This window comes from Gossypium raimondii, chromosome 3, assembly GCF_025698545.1.
Source record: "Gossypium raimondii isolate GPD5lz chromosome 3, ASM2569854v1, whole genome shotgun sequence".
NCBI classification, from domain to species: Eukaryota; Viridiplantae; Streptophyta; class Magnoliopsida; order Malvales; family Malvaceae; genus Gossypium; species Gossypium raimondii.
The window spans coordinates 54,455,628-54,462,165 of NC_068567.1; the positions used below are offsets into that span (position 1 = coordinate 54,455,628).

At 29.6% G+C, this 6,538-nt stretch overlaps 1 long non-coding RNA gene across 1 annotated transcript; it reads right to left on the reverse strand.

Moving 5' to 3' along the window:
• Nucleotides 1-3,844: 3,844 nt before the first annotated feature.
• On the reverse strand, nt 3,845-5,485 carry LOC128039672 (uncharacterized). The gene is made up of 3 exons (XR_008194127.1): nt 5,422-5,485; nt 4,863-4,946; nt 3,845-4,078 (listed from the first exon to the last, which is right to left on the reverse strand). It is a non-coding gene; the product is annotated as an uncharacterized LOC128039672 (long non-coding RNA).
• Nucleotides 5,486-6,538: the final 1,053 nt, after the last annotated feature.

The window sequence follows — 6,538 nt, forward strand, 5'->3', positions numbered from 1 at the left end:
AAACAGAGTAGTAGGAAGCAGTGAAAGGCTATATTTTCTTTTTCCAAAAAGTGTCAACTTTAGACCCACGCCTATTCTATTCGTTCGCTGAATCACGCGCCCTTCAATTACCATATTTACCACTCAAAGTAAAAACTTTTTACTGCTTTAAGTCTAATTTTAGAGATAAATCCTAAAATTATACATTAATTTTAATTTAATATGTAATTGTGTACATAAACTTTAATTTGATACAATTATGCACGTAAAACTTTAATTGTGATTCAAACCTATACTTAAAATTTTAATTTTGATTTAATCATATACATTTAAAGAGATAAATATATCAATTTATTTTTATATTGAATAAACATAATTTTTTATGTAATATATAAATATAAAATGATGTTATATCAATTATTGTGTTAATAATTTATAATAATTTGATCAAATTAAAATTTATTGTATAGAATTACACAAAATCAAAATTTATATATACAATTACATATTAAACCATAATTGATATATAATTTTGATATTTATCTCTTAATTTTATTTTAAACTTTTTGTATAAAAAATAAAGAATAAAAAACACTTAAGAATGAGCAAGAGATGATGGTGATCGTTGGGAACTGGAAACTAATTTGCACTTTGTTATCACGCGGGGTATGCAGTTCGAGATTTTGCTTTTCTTGAAGGAAAATCCTTTTATAAGGGTACATGGGACATTTCATCATATTTTAGTAGTTAGGTAAAATCGTTGGTTTTTTAAAAAAATAAATAAAGAATATAGGTTTTCTTTTAAAATAATTAAGTAAACTAATTTTCTACGATTAATTATCACATAAGTGAAAGTTCCCTGTAGAATGTGTTTTACGTTGAGGCGACATCTTATAAAGTGCAATAAGATGCCACGTTTTTATTGTCAACATATTAACCGTTTAATTTTAAATAATTTCAAATTTAAACCATTAATTGTAAAAAATCGAGATAAATCTAATGATTTACACTTTTAGTTATCCTAGGAATCCCAAACATTTTTTTTCCAATAAAATGCTTCTAATTAAATTTGTGAAGTCATCTCCTATCTTTTTAAACATTTTCAAACATGTTTCATATCCCACGGTAGAGGTTTCCTACAACATAGAGATGATATGTAGAGACTTTTTCAAGATTTTGCCTTTGTAGAGAAATATTGCATGCTAATAAGAACAGTGTTGAAGTTAACAATATTAAGTTCATTTTCTCAAACAAAGTTCATGATTGCTATAGATAATTTGGACACTTGCCCCAATAAACTAATTTGTTTAAAGAAAATATATAATTACTTCTTTTTGTTACTCTGTTTATGATATTTTGTTCAAAATTTTAGTATTACAAATTTATGTATTAATAATTTTATGCTGTAACAATATATTAGAATAATATAGTAATAAATTTTTATTTTTATTTTGTGTATAATATTCTCGTATCTATTCACTATATTGTGTATTGTTAAATAGGCTTTGTCATAGAAGATGAGCAAAAGAATTACAGACATTATTTATTACAACGATCAACTTTGTGACACTGAGATCAAGATCATTTTTGCATACACCCAATCTATAGAATTGACTTTCAACAGGAGTGTCAAACTTAATGAACTTCTATCAAGAATTAGTAGGAAAATCTCGAAATCAAGTCAGAGGAGAATATCGAGATTGAAATATAGGTACCTATCGCCAGTGAACTCTATAAGATATACTACATTTGAGCTGAATGACGACATGAATATTGAGCTAATGATTGATGCACATTACTCAACTAGGGATGTTGTAGTAGAGTTATATATCCAATTTGAGGATGTACATGTATGTGCTCCTAGTTCATCAACATTTCTTGCTAATATTTATCCCACTTTTGGTCAAGAACAAGAAGCAAAAAGTTCAACAAACATGATTGTGAAGTGATTTCACAATGTTGTTGAAAACCCTTATTTGGGGATGCTTAAATCATCAATGGAAAGGCATTCAATTGTTCAAAAAATATATATAATCCTAAAATTTAATAATAATAATAATAATAATAATAAAGGATAATGGCAAAAAAATCATATACTTTAATAAATCTCTCAATGCGATACATCTACTTTTAATTTGTCCAATATAGAACTTGAAATTGCATGCCATGTGTCACTTTTGACACTTCAATAAAGACCTCATTTATATTTATAGGATTAAAATACAATAAACCTAAAAATACTTGTTTAACCAAAACAACTAAAAATCTTAATTATTAAAGTAATTAAATTAAATTAAAGCTAGTATAATGAGAGGATTTATCTCATTGTAGTTTTATTAACACATTTTGAAAAAAATGGAGAAGATGCAAGCTATGTCGATAAACTCAAATGCGGGAGTAGGTAAGGCAATGAAAAAAGTTTAATATTTGGAAGATGTTTCAATGGATACGAACTACATAGAGAAGGAAACTGAAGGGGAATCATGATTTTCATTCAAAGATATGCTTATGGGACATGGGAAGAAGAAAGGGAAAGAACATGAGGTTGATGACATAGGGGTGTGTAAGAGAGATGTTATCATGAAGGTGATTGATGAGATTTCCCCGATACGGTTTTCAAATAGGATCCATGGGTTGATTGAGAAGGTATGTCTCTTACCCTAGTCATCAAGTTGTTAGGGCGTCAAATTTGTTTTAATACTCTTCTAGGAAAAGTTAATTCTTTATGGAAACCTGTCAAGGAATCTAACTTATGAATATAGAAAATGACTATTATTTGGTAAAATTCAAGAGCAAAGAGAATTATTTGTCTATGTTAACTAATGGTTTGTGGATTATTTATGGATAATACTTGACAGTTCAACCATGGTCACCAATGTTTTCTACTAGCCAAGATTATCTATGAAGGGTGTAACACCCCTAATCCGTATCTGTCACCGGATTAGGGTTACGAGGCATTACCGAACAAAATATAGTTCATCATGATCATTTATTACAATTCATGCACAAAATTATAATGACTTCTTTACAATAGTTATCAAATTCAAATAGCAACCATTCACTCATTCATATAAGTCAAATTCATATATATATAAAGCACATATCCAATTAATTCAAACATGCATTATTAATCATATTACAAATACGAATCACGCTTCAAATTCAATCATATCAATTTCCTCCATTCAATCAAATTTTTGAACCACCTAACATGCATCAAAGTCATACAACACGTGCTTATAAATATAAATTTTCGAACCGTATGAACATCACATTCATGGTATTCGACTTCCTAAATTAAAACCAAGCATGTATCATTTCATATGTGGCACCTAGCATATAGATTATGATATTCAATTTCATAAATCTATTTCATTAGCAAATTGGAAAAACATACATTTTACATAGCTATGCACATTTGAATTATTAAGTGAAAACAAGACACATCATACGGCTTAAATAACATCCATATATGAAACATTATCAAAAGATTAAATATGATCTTAACCTTTACTAGTTCATACGCAATTTACCATAATATCATTAACCATTCTCAGACACAAACGACAATTATAGTATATCCAAATCATATGCTCAATAACCAATCCAAACTACCTAAACCAAGCCATTTAACTTCATCTATTCGGTCATAAATACAACCTCCAATAATCAAACCAATTTCATAACTCAAATCAAATCTAATTATACCATTTGATAGCCTGATACAACATATGTCAAACTAATATGATTCAACTTCATACCTATCTTAATATCAAATAACATTCAAAAATTTTCCAATCACCAACTCATCACATATCGATATTATCATATGAAACAAATCCTTCATAAGCAAACTTTCCAAAACATAACATCTTATGCACATTTGACCATTATAACAAATAAGCCAAATCTCATGGCTTAAGAACATCAAAACACATAGCTATACAATAAGCTAAAGTAACAAAAAACATATTCCCATAAACTAGCCTATACATGCCATATTTACACAACTTCCATGAGTTCAAAAGTACCAAGAGATCGACTGGATAGTGTTATGCTTATCTCCGACGCCGTCCGAATCGAGCTAGCTAACGAACCTCTATAAAACACGAAAAAATAAACTGAGTAAGCATTAAAGCTTAGTAAACCTGCATAATAGAATTTAAACTTACCACATTGCATAATTTAAGTAATTTAATCAATATGTTCAACTCGAATATTCAAATGCCTATCACACATACACCTCAATAAGTTAGAGTCTTAAATATGCATATAACTAACATTTCATCCATGAATGATTCAATTTGGCATTCAACTTACATAGCATTTCATTCATATATTTCATAAAATCTCGTTTCCAGTTCCATACATCCTCATGACACATATCATATTTCATCTATACAATTCACATAGATCATATTCTATTTCATTCTCAATCATATAATCGGTAACAGGCCCGTTGAACCTAATGAAACATCGAAGGATACTCGGGTGATACACACTATGTGCATTAATCGATAATCTGTCAATTCATATTTTCGCTCTTTCAAGCCATGATCGGTAAGCTTATTCCGAGCTGAAGAACGATAAGCTTTATCAAGCTGAAACGGTAAGCTCATAAGAGTTGATATATTGGTAAGCTCATAAGAGCTGTGGTGAGTCCACAACAAATGCAGGAGCTCGACCAAAACGGTAACCCCAGTGACATGTCACTCGTATCCTACGATTTTCTATAGTTCAAACAGGGCTCGGTATTACTCAATACATTTCAAATTAAGCAATTCAATATCGTTTATTTCAACCATTCAATTTACATATATATACATATTCATTTCATACAATTGCAATTAATTGAAAGTTCGATTCTAATTATACGAACTTACCTCGAGTTGCTCGGATGGAAATTATCGACTATTTGTCCACTTTTCCTTTTCCTCAATCTAATCCCAATCTCGACTTATCTTGATCTATATATTATCCAAATCAGCTTATTTAATCAACTATTTTATTCAATTTAGTCCAAAACACACATTATGGCTATTTTACACTTTTTCCCCTAAACTTTCACATTTTTACAATTTAGTCCCCATTTCAAAACTACCTAAAATACACAAAATTTAATCATACCAAAGCATAGTCGAATTTTCCCTAGGTCCCTAACAGCCCATTAATTCCATTTATTTCATATTTCAACCCCCCAATTTACAGATTTCACAATTTAATCCATAATAAGCATTTTTATCAAAAATCACTTAATAAAATATGATAATCTATCAAAAATTATTTATTTTTCATCATCAAACAACAAAAATCTTGAATATTCATCAATGAAATCTATCAAAATCTTTAACAGTTTTGAAATCGAAGATACGGGCTAACTAGATTAAGCTAACACGACTCCAAAAACATAGAAATCATTAAAAACGAGACAAAATCGCTTACCAATTAAGCATTCAAAGTTGTCGAACCCTAGATTCCAAAAATGGCTTTTCTTTCTTTGATATTTGGTTAAAAAAGAATGGAAGAAGATGACAATTTGGCTTTGTTTTATCTATTATTAACTTAATTACCTATTTACCCTTTTACCCTTTAAAACCATTAATAATAACACCAATTGTCACTCCACTATCATCCACTATCTCATAAATGGGATATTTACTTTTTAAGGACCTTTACTTATAAGTTCTATAGCTATTTGATACCTTTAGCTTATAGAACACAACTTTTACGCTTTACGTGATTTAGTCTTTTTTACTGAATTAAACACTTAAACGATAAATTTTTTTATGAAAATGTCACACAACTCTAATATCATGCTGTAAATATTAAAATAATAATAAAATAAATTTTACGACCTCGATTTTATGTTTTCGAAACCACTGTTTCGATTTAGCTAAAACTGAGCTGTTACAAAGGATGATAGTTTGTATTCGATTGCCATAACTCTCGGGTGGGATGTATAAGAAAAGCCTCCTTAATGCCATTAGTAATGTTATTGGTTGGGTTGTAAAGATAGATTACAACATTGGTAATGGTTATAAGGGACAGTTTTTGAGAATGGTTGTATATGTTGATTTGGATAAATTGTTGAAGTCAAAAACAGAATTGATGGTCTTCTTCAAAAATTGGAGTATGAAGCATTACCGAATGTGGTGGATATGTCCATGTTCAAGATGCATGTCAGGAAAAAGGAGTTAATGATGATGCCAATGAAGACCATTCGCGAAAGAATTCTACTACGGAGGAGATGAACCGAAGGAAAGTTTCGGTTTATGGATGCTTGTGAAGAGAAAATAAAATTAGAAAGCTCATAATGGTAGGGAGAAAAAATCAGGTTCAGAACATGGGAGGCTCAAGATTTTCAATCTTAAGTCAATCCACTGATAAATGTGATATTGATGAGGAGTAGATGCGATCCAATAATCACGCTAATTTAGTTATGTTTGAAGAGTAGGTAAGTTGAGATAGTAATGATAACTTGGGTATCACTTTTAGAGCCCATCAAGCTAGCCCAGCTAGGAAAGATAGTAAGTGGACCAAGAGGAAAGGCATCTTGTCT